We start from the raw sequence: 13,296 nt of genomic DNA, 5'->3' as shown, positions 1-13,296 counted from the left end.
TTTGGGAATGGGGGATTATCCTAGAATACAAAGGACCACACTCCTAAAATTTAGGAGAGTTGCTATTTTTGGCACGACTCCGATGGAAATTCTGTTCGCGTCATTACATCTGGAATTGAGCAGATACCAAGAGTTGGCAAAGTGCCTATGACAGAATGTCTACCAGTTGGGATATTTTTAGAGGTAAAGATTATGGAAGGACCCATCTCTTAGATTGGGACATGTGGCAAGAAAGTGGACCAAAGTGAGACAAGTGGCCTGACACTTATTAGAAAGTGGATCAAAGTGAGACAAGTGGCCTCACACTTGTCACTTCAGCTATTGTGTGACTCTCCACTTGTCATCGTAGCCTTCTCTTGCCATTTTAGCTCATGGGAGGCCCAAATCTATAAATTGGAGCCCTCTCTCTTCATTAATAGAGGCTCTCTTGCTGCACACTAGCCTTCTCTTGCCATTTTAGCTCATAGAGGCCCAAATCTATAAATTGGAGCCCTCTCTCTTCATTAATAGAGGCTCTCTTGCTGCACACTAGCCTCTACCACCGTTACAGGCTGCCCTAATGATGGCTACTCTCTTTCTCTCTCTCTTGAAGGCTGCCCATGAAGAATACCGGCTGTTGGGGACTGTTTTGGAGGCTTCCATCGCGAAGAAATACTGAAGGCAAGGGTGTTTAATCATTTATTATGATTTCTAGCCATTGTACTTGTTGCACCAGCATTTGTACTTGTTGTAGCTGCTGTACCAGCCACCATACTAGCTGTACCAACCTCTGTACCTGCTGTACCAGCCACTGTACCGGCTATACCAGCCACTGTACCTGATGTACTAGTCATTGTACCTACTGTACCAACATTTGTACTTGCTATACCTACTGTACCAGCCACCGTACCAGCTGTACCAGCCACCGTACCAGCTGTACCAGCCACTGTACCAGCTGTACCAGCCATTGTACCTATTGTACCGGCTGAATGGAGAGTTGTACTTGCTGTACCCTTTCTATTGCATGAAGACCTGTGGTTTTTGGGGAAGAATCAGTACCCACACGGAGGTATATGGATTATATTGTTGGCTCGGCATTTCTACAGCCTATGTTCCGGCTTGGTTGCCTCGTGTTGGGCTGTGTTATGGCATTTGTATATGGATAATCCAGCATCTCCCGTGGGGAGAGTAAGGCCCTCAAAGCTTGTACATCATATTATTCTCCTTGGGTAATAAAATACTCCGGGGGGGGGGGGGGGGGGGAGGGGGGGCGGCCCATTCCGGCCTCTATGCGGTGTCATACGTTGTCGTGACGTGGTCGGTAGCGCTGGGAAAGTACAAGACTTCTAGCTGTGAGAGTAGCTTCTAATCCCAGCAAGGAAACACACACACATAACTCTTCAAGGAGCATAAGAGATCTCCATTTTTGATGACATGTACATGTGCCAATTCACTTCAATACATTCGCAAATTCAGCTTGATGATTACATATAAATTGTGTGTCAAGAGCATGACCAGTTTTAAGCATAGATCTCCTGATTCTTTTTCCAAATGCTTCAAACATATCACATGTAGGCATAGCACAAACTTCAAAAGATTCCCATATACATGTGACCATTCACATCACATGTACCGTATAATGCCAATTCCATCATTTCAAAATGTCTCTTGATCACCTGAAAACCTGCTTTCAGATTTCAACAACTCACAAGGCAAAAGATGGCACATGGCGCATGTACAACATATTCATCTGTTTTTTTTTTTTAAATCTCCATGTCTAACAATCCAAAATCAAGTGCCTTTCTATTCCATGGTTCTCCAAAACCATATATACTTTCAAAAGCCTTCTTGTTTCAAAAAAAAAACTTTAAGAGGAAATATATTCCAAGACTTTACGATTTTTAAAATCGTAAGTAAAAACAAACAAAAAATTCACTTATCTAAGGGTAAAAAAAAGCGAATTTTTCTTTTGATTTCGCTATTTCCCATACGGCTGCTTCACTGCCGTTTGCGCCAAGATCAGAATACATCATATAATGTGTGATTTTTTTGAAGATCATCTCCTTTGATAGCTCTTCATTCACTCTTTAATTCTAAACCCAAGAAGCTCCATACAGTAGCCGCCATCTCAATTTTAAAATCTCTGGTTACATGCCGCTCTGGTTCTCATTTTCTGCACACCCCCCTTCCCATATGCGCCGTTTTCTGGTTATTTCCCTTTTTCCGCCAGAGTATCCCGCTCCTCACCTTTTGCAGCTATATTATCGAATTTTCCCCAGTTTCCAATACACTGCGCCACCTTTTTTTGTAGCTTATTAATCGGAAATTTCCTTTTTTTTAAAAATCCACGCAAGCGCGTCACCTTCGCCTTTCAAGCCTTCACTAGAACAAAGACTTGGATCGATACCACAAGCTTCAAGGATGGATTGACAAGAAGGATGATCTGCAAAGTCTTTCTGTCTAAAATCCATGAGCATCGTACCTCCTCTGGCAATAACAAAAGTAGCCCCTAGTTGTCTTCCATCACCCTTCATATTTCCCGGCACGTCGGTGGCTTTCTTTATAGCATCACGGACATCGTAAAGCATCTTAGCCATACTTAGAATTCCCACTGACTTAATGTTCAATGCCTGATGTATCTTCTTCCCACTATCGATGTAAAGCTCTCTATCCCAATAGCCACCTTGTTGAAACTCCTCAAGGCCAAGCTTTTTCAATCCCGACGGCCACAACCCTTCAGTTCATCACATACCCATCAGGCACTCCCAGCTCCTGCTATCTACCCTCCAAAATGGCTCCTTATCAGCCTGTGCACTTCACAAAAACTCACACATTTCTCCACTGTTTGCCTGGCCTTCAAGCATGCATCTGCACAGCAAAAGACTGTCCTTTTCCTCCACTAAAAACATCACACTATCCAAGTGTTAAAAACACCTACTACACCCATTATGTACATAGACTTTGAGACCTGACTCAGTCTCAGCTCGTCTTATTGAACCTCATTTACAATATGAACATATGTACTTAGGCATCATATAATGACTCAAGTCATGGCACTTAATCCCATGCATCTGGATTTGCATTTAATGGCCTCATATGCATGGTTTCACACCATAGACGTGCCATGGCACGACAACGTGCAAGCTCCATTTTCAACATTTGTGGATGTTTTGTCTAGCTTTATGTTTTATGCAAAGTGATGATGGATATGTGTTAAGGCTGTGGCCATGTTTAAGTGTTTTAACATGCATTGATGGTATCAACAAGTGTGTCAAAGGTCTTAGTCCCCCGGGCACCCGCCGCGAGTTTCATTGGTATCAGAGCATAGGCTTTCTTGGAAGCGAAGGCTTCCTTCTATCAATAAGGAAGAGAAAAGATCTGGAGTGGGGACCACACTTACCATCATTGCTATTAAGCATGGCCAGCCACTTCAGAGCCTATGAAGCAAGAGCATGAGCAATAGACAGCTTGGTCTAAGGATTTATGAATTCACAAAATTTATCTTGGAAGTATGGAGTTGGCTTTATGTGCACACGTTTAGCACTCTTTCCATATGGATATTGTGGAGCTTACAAGCAAGCTATATGGAGATATATCTTAGGATATCTTAAGGATATGGTGACAAGATATTTCTTTTGGCTTCATGACAACATACCCTGTGTAGTGTTCTCTTGTCCTACGTGCTCTCTTGAAGAGTGTTTCTACCATGTGTGGGTGGAACAATAGAGAGCAGATGGAAGGGAACATGGGCACTTGAGAGGGTAGTGTGAGTTGGTGGCCGAAATGCCTATAAACTATGTGTAGCAGAAATGTGTATGGAACACCAGGTTATCTATGCTTGCGAGTGATTGTTTTCAGGACTCCTTGTTTAGCCGCCCTGTGTAGTATTTCTCTTGACCTAAGTGCTCTTCAAGATGTTGCTACCTTGCTTGGTAGAACATAGAGCCAATGGTAGAGAATATGGGCACTGAAGTCGGGCCGGGCGTCAAGGCAGCTCCTTGATGATCTACATCGACATACCATTGTTTTCTAAATGCTGAATTTCATATGCATTGGCATGGAGGATTTGGCAATGGATGCCCGTGAAGCTATGTATTGAATTTCTCCAATAGTAATACAATTTACTCAAGGGAGGGGTCGGCCGTTCCGGCTCATTGTGTGTCTCTTGTAAGCCCACCTCTCATCTAAGGTGTGTGGTCAGAGTACCAACACGGAGTGCAAGTGGTAAAGTGGACATGACGGGACTTATGTCTATGCCAAGGGTCATGTGGACCGATGTCTTGTTGGTAGGGGACTTATTTTGTCTCGCCCATTTACTTGGGACATGGATTATGATATCTGGACTTATGCGACTGTTTTGTCTCGCCCATTTACTTGGGACATGGATTATGATATCTGGACTTATGGGACTGTTTTGTCTTGCCCATTTACTTGGGACATGGATTATTGATATCTGGACTTATGGGACTGTTTTGTCTCGCCCATTTACTTGGGACATGGATTATGATATATGGACTTATGGGATTGATTTGACGCGCCCATTTATCTTGGGACATGATTATGATATGTGGACTTATGGGACTGTTTTTGTCTCGCCCATTTATCTTGGGACATGATTTTGATATTGGTATTATGGAGACTTATTTAGTCTCGCCCATTTCTTTGGGACATGGATTCTTTAGTTATATTGGATTTTTGAGACTGTCTCGTCTCGCCGACTCGAGGGAGCATGATTATATCTTGAATATATGGCTTGAAGCTTAAAGTTGCGGACAACTTTTAAGAAGTTGGAAAGGATGTCACTAGCCTGGACATTTCCCAATCTGAAAGGGGTCTGGTGGACTCCAGGATGTTTAAATATTTGGAAAGTACAAGCTTTGGGAATGGGAGATTATCCTAGAATACAAAGGACCACACTCCTAAAATTTAGGAGAGTTGCTATTTTTGGCACGACTCCGATGGAAATTCTGTTCGCGTCATTACATCTGGAATTGAGCAGATACCAAGAGTTGGCAAAGTGCCTATGACAGAATGTCTACCAGTTGGGATATTTTTAGAGGTAAAGATTATGGAAGGACCCATCTCTTAGATTGGGACATGTGGCAAGAAAGTGGACCAAAGTGAGACAAGTGGCCTGACACTTGTTAGAAAGTGGATCAAAGTGAGACAAGTGGCCTCACACTTGTCACTTCAGCTATTGTGTGGCTCTCCACTTGTCATCGTAGCCTTCTCTTGCCATTTTAGCTCATGGGAGGCCCAAATCTATAAATTGGAGCCCTCTCTCTTCATTAATAGAGGCTCTCTTGCTGCACACTAGCCTCTACCACCGTTACAGGCTGCCCTAATGATGGCTACTCTCTTTCTCTCTCTCTTGAAGGCTGCCCATGAAGAATATTGGCTGTTGGGGACTGTTTTGGAGGCTTCCATCGCGAAGAAATACTGAAGGCAAGGGTATTTAATCATTTATTATGATTTCTAGCCATTGTACTTGTTGCACCAGCATTTGTACTTGCTGTACCTCCTGTACCAGCCACCATACCAGCTGTACCAGCCTCTGTACCTGCTGTACCAGCCACCGTACCAGCTATACCAGCCACTGTACCTGATGTACTAGTCATTGTACCTGCTGTACCAACATTTGTACTTGCTGTACCTGCTGTACCAGCCACCGTACCAGCTGTACCAGCCATTGTACCAGCTGTACCAGCCATTGTACCTATTGTACCGGCTGAATGGAGAGTTGTACTTGCTGTACCCTTTCTATTGCATGAAGACCCGTGGTTTTTGGGGAAGAATCAGTACCCACACGGAGGTATATGGATTATATTGTTGGCTCGGCATTTCTACAGCCTATGTTCCGGCTTGGTTGCCTCGTGTTGGGCTGTGTTATGGCATTTGTATATGGATAATCCGGCATCTCCCGTGGGGAGAGTAAGGCCCTCAAAGCTTGTACATCATATTATTCTCCTTGGGTAATAAAATACTCCAGGGGGGGGGGGGGGGTCGGCTATGCGGTGTCATACGTGCAAGCTCCATTTTCAGCATTTGTGGATGTTTTGTCTAGCTTTATGTTTTATGCAAAGTGATGATGGATATGTGTTAAGGCTGTGGCCATGTTTAAGTGTTTTAACATGCATTGATGGTATCAACAAGTGTGTCAAAGGCCTTAGTCCCCCGGGCACCCGCCGCGAGTTTCAGAGCCCGTGGCAACAGATTCCCCCTTTCCCACTCCATGTGACAAGGTTGTCCTCTGGCACCTTACCTCTTTCTATTTGCTTAGCCAGGTTCTCATTCAGGGAGCCCGTGGCAACAGATTCCCCCTTTCCCACTCCATGTGACAGGGTTGTCCTCTGGCACCTTACCTCTTCCTATTTGTCACCAAGGCCATGAGTAGTTTTCTCTCAGCCCAGGAGACCAGGCTTCAGGGATTGCGTCTCCCCCTCCGCACTCAAGAGGAGCCGCTTGACTCAAAGTTTACAAATGACACAACAGCTTACCTTTCAGGAGATGTGGGGAATCTCCAGAGATTCACGGAGGCGATTGAGATCTTTTGTTGTGCATCAGGAGCATAGATCAACTGGCACAAGTCGTGTGGTTTTTGGGTAGGCTGTGCACCCGCCCCGACTTGGCGCCCAGTTGAGACTTTCCAATGGATCCCAAGGGGCACTCCAATTTGCTATCTTGGATGCCAGGTGGGCATTGATATCTCTCCTGAGCAACAGCTCGCCCCTCCTCTTCTGAGTATTCGGAAGAAGCTTTTATACTAGAGTTCTGCGAGACTCTCCCTTGCAGGTAGAGTGGTGGCGGCGAACCAAGTTCTTCTTGCCACCATGTGGTACATCACTTCGTGCTGGGCCTTCCCTCGAGCATCTATTGGCCAGGTATAGCGGTTGATCCGGAACTTCTTATGGGCCAGCAATGAGACAGGAGGCCTGCCAAGGCAAGGCGGCATGGAGAGTGATCATTTAGCCATGATGTAGAGGAGGGCTAGGTCTCATTGACCTTGCTATTCAAAGCCATGCCTTGCTGGGCAAGCTAATTGTTAGAGGACTCCTTCCCGGTGGTGAGCCTTGGAAGGACTTCCTCTTGGCCCGGATTTCAGCCCGCACCCCAAGTCTAGGGGGCTCTTGGCCGTAGAGTACTAGATGGATCTTCACAAAAATGCAGGTCCGTAGTTTTAGTCTAGCTTTTGAAGACAAATTTACAGCCAGTTTACTTCGAGCTTGGGATCACCTCAAGCTGTGGCCCTGTGGCCCTTGGGCAAATAGCTCCGGTAGCCTTAGAGGAGCGGCTTCGATAGCCATCGGTCTAAAACCCCCTAATCCGTTTACTTAGTGGCCAAATGTTGGGGGCCCGACCTCATGTATCATGGGACGCGTTGAACATAGGACCTGCCAGGTCTCTTGGACATTGGATTGCACACAGACAATTACCCCTGGAGGTGTAGGAGAGAGACTGACAAGGATCCACGGTAGAGACAGGCTTAGCATCGACGTCGACTCAGCTATTCCTCACGAGTGGCTGACTCCTATCCCAGACCCGACTCCCCCAGTGTGGCTAGGTGTGTTTACCAGGCATGATATTCTTGTGGCAATCCATGGAGTGGATGAGGTCACCTTTTCTATTGGATCCCATGGCAGACTAGAGAGATTTGAGCTCCCCTTAGAGTCTTTCAGTGGCTGCACCTTATAGGCAAGGGAGTGGCACACAGAGACCCACCACCGGCCAAGGTGGCCAAGGAGAGATTCTGGTGGCTATGGATATGGGAGTGCCGACCTCTCACGACTATGGACTTGGCATGACCCCGCTGATCAAGAGGAGACTCTGGATGCCCCCTTCTTTGCATATACAGCGTGGCTAGGCCGTAGGGTCCAAATGCTAGAGATTGATGGCATCCCAACGACAGCAAAACATTGGTAGTCACATGGCCTCTCACAGCGCTTCCTCTCAAATTTTTGGAAGAGGCTTTGGGACAGTTTTCGGCCTAGAAAGATCACCTCTTTCTTTGGCTGATGGCACACGGGAGCTTGGCGGTCGGCACTTGGTTGGCAGTTGGAGGTCAGCTAGCAGCTTGCGCGAGGTGTGGCCACCCTTAGGAGTCTCAGCGACATTGTCTTTGGGATTGCCCGAAGGCTCAGCAGGTTTGGCGACGGATTCTCTGCATCTTCACTATGGACAGGGCCTTGACCCGGATCATTACATGGGGAACTATCACTTGGGTCATAGAGGCTTACGAGGAGGATGGGGGAGAGCTAGCCCTTCAGGTCTCTCACCACTGCATTTCGGCAGTACCAGTTCTCACAATCCCACCTACAGATCACTGCTGGCGAATTGAGAAGGATGGGGAAGGACTAGCCCTTCAGGTCTCTCACCACCACATTTCGGCAATACCAGTTCACAATCCCACCTACAGATCAATGGCGACCAGACTCATGCCAGAGATGGGAGATTTGTAATAGCATTACAGCCTGGCACATATGCTGAGCTAGATGCAGCGAAGCCATTGAGGGTACCCACACTCCACTAGCAGAATCTATCAAGAGCATTTGGCTCGATATCATACATACCCTCCGTAGTCAGTGGGGGAAGTTGCAGGGTGGATCTGACCGCATGCGGATTAGTTGATTCCCGCCCTATATATGAGGCGAGTTTGTATCTAGCCTTGTATCTAGCCCTTCATGGCTGTTTTTTCAATAACTAATAGAAGGATCTTTTTCCCGGAAAAAAGAAGAAGACAGAATTTGAATTTTAGCTCCACTTTCACAAAAAGCATCATCTGAAGAGGACTGAATTCGATTAAGCAGAAGCAGAAGGTGGTTAACTGACCACATGCCTGAACACTTGCTGCAGCTGTGAGTATGGATGGTTTGAACGGCTTGCAACATAGTAGTCCGTAAGTCTGTAGGCTGCTCTCTTGTCAAACTTCTTGAGGATCTTCCTTATTCCAGTTGCATTTATTTCAACAAAATGTAGCAGCTTGAGAAGATCTGTCCCTACAGCTTGATATGCTTCCACGCAGCCAGAGACACGGACTGGGTCCTCGTTTTCTTTCACAGCTTCACGTTCCTCGCTGAGTGCTGCCAGGCGGGTGGCCAGGTACCCTTGCTGTTCTAGTAAAAATAATACGATCTTTTCAATCTGCCAATCTAGTAGCCTTGCAAATTGTTTGCGGACGATTGCTTGTTCTTCTTCTCTCCCTCCCTGAGCTTGGAGGTAGATCTTCAATTTTTTCTTCATCATCTTGTAATTGATGTAATATCTGGAGAGAGAAGATCAAAAGAAAATTAAAAAACTTGACTGCAAATGAGGGAGCAAAAAAATCAGGCCAGGAGTATATAGGGGGAAATATATACACAGACTTACCGTTCCCATTCAGGATTCTGAAGTTCCCTTAATTTTTTCCCAAAGCCCACCATTACTATCAATCTGCAAAAAGAAGATAGGAGCACAGATTATAGATAGCTCCTACCAGGTTTCAAAGAGCTTTTCAAGATAGCTCGCGTATACGTTTCACACAAGCACACAATATGTATGAAACCAGGCATACTTGCTGAGATTGCAACTATTAAAGAGAGACACAATCTCAAAAAATATACAGGCTGTACATGATAGAGACACAGCCAGCATGCAGACAAGTATGGCCAGACACATGAGGTTTCTTCCCTCAAAAAGCCTGCCCACACAAGGTTTCTGATGCCCAGCCTGCCCATGAAATGCCTTTACTGCATCCCATCATTGGGCTTATATGTTCATGGCTGAAGAAACTATTAACCCATCTTCTGGTCGGAACGGATCTTTGGAAAGAGTAAAGAAGCTGCCCCCCTTTTCCCAGTGTCGTCTGTGTGACCAAGCCCTTGGGCCGTCTGTGCTCAGGCCATCTGATGCCTAACCACTTGCTGTGGTCCAATGATGTCTGGACACTCTCCTTCAGTCACCTGACCTCCCCCACTGGGGCTCTATCGATCCCCGGTTGAGCTCGAGGACCACTCGGGTATGCTTTACAGCCATTTTAGAGTTCATCCAAGTGTTAAGGGCTTTGTGGGATAGGTTCACTTGCTATCATCAACAACTGAAATGCTTAAGTTATGGCATGGTTATATGCAACTGCATGACTAGGGAAGGATGAAGCCAGAGAGACTTCACACACGCACACACACACACACATGTATGTATCTCTCAAGTATGTATGCATGGCCTTCATAAATCTATCTCTCTCTCTCTCTCTCTCTCTCTCTCTCTCTCTCTCTCTCTCACACACACACACACACACACACACACAGATGAAAAACAAACAAAAGGAAATTGTAAACATGCAAGATGCATTGAAGAATTTAATTTGAAGCAATAGAAACGTGAACATGAAAAACATAAAATATAAACAAACATTGAAGCATGCAGAGGCCATGAGCTTTCCATCCTTTGTAGCATGCAGAATTAGAAAAGCAAAATTGAAGAAGAAGAAGAAGAAGAGCTCTCTGACCTGTTGAATTGATGGAAGTGTAGCCTCTGAGCGATGGTCCGGAGCTCTAGCTCATTGAAATAGTGAAGCTATGCAGGAAGGGGAGGCGGCAGAGAAGCAAAAAGCAGTTAATGGAGACACAGAGAGAGACAGAGAGAGAGAGCAGGGATGGTGGGGAAAGCTTTTCATGGCTATGGCGAAAAGGGTGGTGTACAGCGCTTATTTTGAAAATAAAACATTTACATTGATTTCCATTATAAAAAAATGGCCCCTTTCTTAACTTTATATAAAATTAGCCCTTTCCAAAAACCATTTAATTATAAAAAGAAAACATTCTAGCCATTAAAAGCAAGAATGCCTACCTGCCTTTGTTGCCCAATCCCAAATAAGTATTTATTATTTTGTATCCACAAATTATTCTTTAGTATTATTTTGGATTAGGATATGGATTTCCAAGCATGGGCATATGAATAAAAATTTAAACCTTGGTCCCTTCAGACTGCACACACCCTAGGACTTGCATTTCTTTGCCACCCACTTAAAATGCATATTCAAGTGCACAAATCTCAAGACCAAATTCATGAAATTATATTTACATTAGAAATTTGATGACTTTCCTAGCAAAATTCATGAGATGAATTTCCTCACAAATTTCATGAAATGATATTAGTCTAGATGAGAAACACACAACTCAACCCACCCAAAAAAAAAAAGCAACAATGAGAATAGGTGTGAATGCTTGTGTGCAAGCACAGAATGGATTCATTCGTTTGCAGCATAAGCAGTACGTTTTAGCTCCACTTTTCACAACAGCATCAAGACAGAATTTGAATTTTAGCCCCACTTTCAAAAAAGCATCATCTTATTTGATTAAGCAAAAGTTGAGGGATGATTGTTATATTATATCATCTTGGAACTTGGAGTGTGATCATTATGCTTATAATTGCAAGCTTAATGAGGGTGATCAATACACACACGTGTGTGCACGCACATGAGTGCGTGAGTGTGTGTACATGTGGGTACAAAAACCCAGCAACGTAACATAGGTAAAAAAGAAAAATGTATTAAATACCAATTTAGAGGGTTATATACATAGCTAAAAAAGAAAAAATGTATTAAATACCAATTTAGAGAGACACATATTTAGAAAGAAACTTGGCACTTGACCAAAGTAATAGAATAACAAAAGCATTTAAAACCAAGGATTAAATTCCCATTGAAAATAAGTACGCAAGTAATTTGAGTTCTTCCAAAGTTAGAAGACACTAGTAAGTGTGAGTTCTTCCAAAGTTAGAAGATATAGATTGAGTTCTTTCCAAAGTTAGAAGACACTAGTAAGTGTGAAGCAAAACCCCTACAAACACACTGTCAAACTCCAAAAGTTAGAATACCAATCACCATCCACAAATAGAATTAGTGATAATCTTATGGGAAGACGTGTTAACACCTCTCCCCCACTTGTTAGAAGATATAGATTGAGTTCTTTCCAAAGTTAGAAGACACTAGTAAGTGTGAAGCAAAGCCCCTACAAACACACTGTCAAACTCCAAAAGTTAGAATACCAATCACCATCCAAAGTTAGAAGATATAGATTGAGTTCTTTCCAAAGTTAGAAGACACTAGTAAGTGTGAAGCAAAACCCCTACAAACACACTGTCAAACTCCAAAAGTTAGAATACCAATCACCATCCACAAATAGAATTAGTGATAATCTTATGGGAAGACATGTGTTAACACCTCTCCCCCACTTGTTATTGTAGTCATAGCTTTATAAAGAGCTTTATAAAGTCGTTGTCCTACTAGTTATTCATGGTTCTCAAAGCATGAGCAAGATCAATGGGCTAGACATGGTAGAATCTTATACCCATGATGACACATTTATGCCACACATTAATACCATTAGATCATACAATGTGTGTACACTCTTTAAGAACAATATCTGGCTAGAGTGATGTTACATATATTGATTGAGAAAAACATGTATAAGACTATAATCAAGATAAGGAAGGGAACGTGAATCACATTGCCTAGGTTTACAAAAATTCAAAAAAACCAAAATTTTTTGTGTGTATGTTAGACTTGTAGGAATTTGAATTGTAATTTTGATAAATTAGGGGAACTTAAAATGTGAAATGTACAAGTAAGATAAGTAACTCAAAAATGGGTAAGGGGTTGGAAGCACCTTCAAAAGCAACCAAAGAAGAGGAGGAAGAGACAAATTAGAGAGGCAAGACCTCAAGGAAGATTGGGTTGGAAGCACCTTCAAAAGCAACCAAAGAAGAGGAGGAAGAGAAAAATTAGAGATGCAAGACCTCAAGGAAGATTAGGGGATGAGAACCACTTCTACTCTGGATATAATGATGTGGCATATTAGATAGTGTTAGAAACATCAAGGTGGCAAGATATTGCTTACATGTCTTAATCAAAAGTGCCAATAGTAGAGGTGATAGATAATGGCATATGCAAGCAATGAGTGGAGTGGACAGAGAGCTAGGATAAGTGAAAGCAATACACCTCAAATGAGAGAATGCTAGTAGAGAGCACAAGCAGTTGCTCGTAGTAGGGCATAAGCTAGGTAAAGAAGAAGAGTGAACAAATAAGCAATGTGTAGCCCTACAGCTAGAAGAGAGAGAGAGAGAGAGAGAGAGAGAGAGAGAGAGAGAGAGAGAGAGAGAGAGAGAGGTTATACATGACTACGTATATTTGAGAGAGAGAGGTTATATACGAATATATACATTTGATATATATATATATATATATATATATGTATGTATATAAGATTAATTAAATTGAAGGAAAATAGATAAAAAACTATAGAAATAATAAAGAATAGATATTATAAAAATCAACCTTCCTCT

At 43.4% G+C, this 13,296-nt stretch overlaps 1 pseudogene across 1 annotated transcript in view; it reads right to left on the bottom strand.

The window, feature by feature from the left end:
* Nucleotides 1-10,696, bottom strand: part of LOC147621376 (SPX domain-containing membrane protein OsI_17046-like) — a 40,850-nt pseudogene extending 30,154 nt beyond the window's left edge. The window contains exons 1-3 of the transcript XR_015269815.1: nt 10,460-10,696; nt 9,343-9,405; nt 8,806-9,238 (exon numbers count right to left, since the gene is read on the bottom strand). The product of XR_015269815.1 is annotated as an SPX domain-containing membrane protein OsI_17046-like (transcript). The remainder of the gene's footprint in view (nt 1-8,805; nt 9,239-9,342; nt 9,406-10,459) is intronic.
* Between the last annotated feature and the right edge of the window lie 2,600 nt (nt 10,697-13,296).

Source organism: Cibotium barometz, chromosome 30, assembly GCF_041138505.1.
Source record: "Cibotium barometz isolate CiBa-2024 chromosome 30, ASM4113850v1, whole genome shotgun sequence".
Lineage (NCBI taxonomy): Eukaryota > Viridiplantae > Streptophyta > Polypodiopsida > Cyatheales > Cibotiaceae > Cibotium > Cibotium barometz.
Note: the sequence above shows the minus strand (reverse complement) of the source record. Positions and strands in the feature narration are given on the sequence as shown.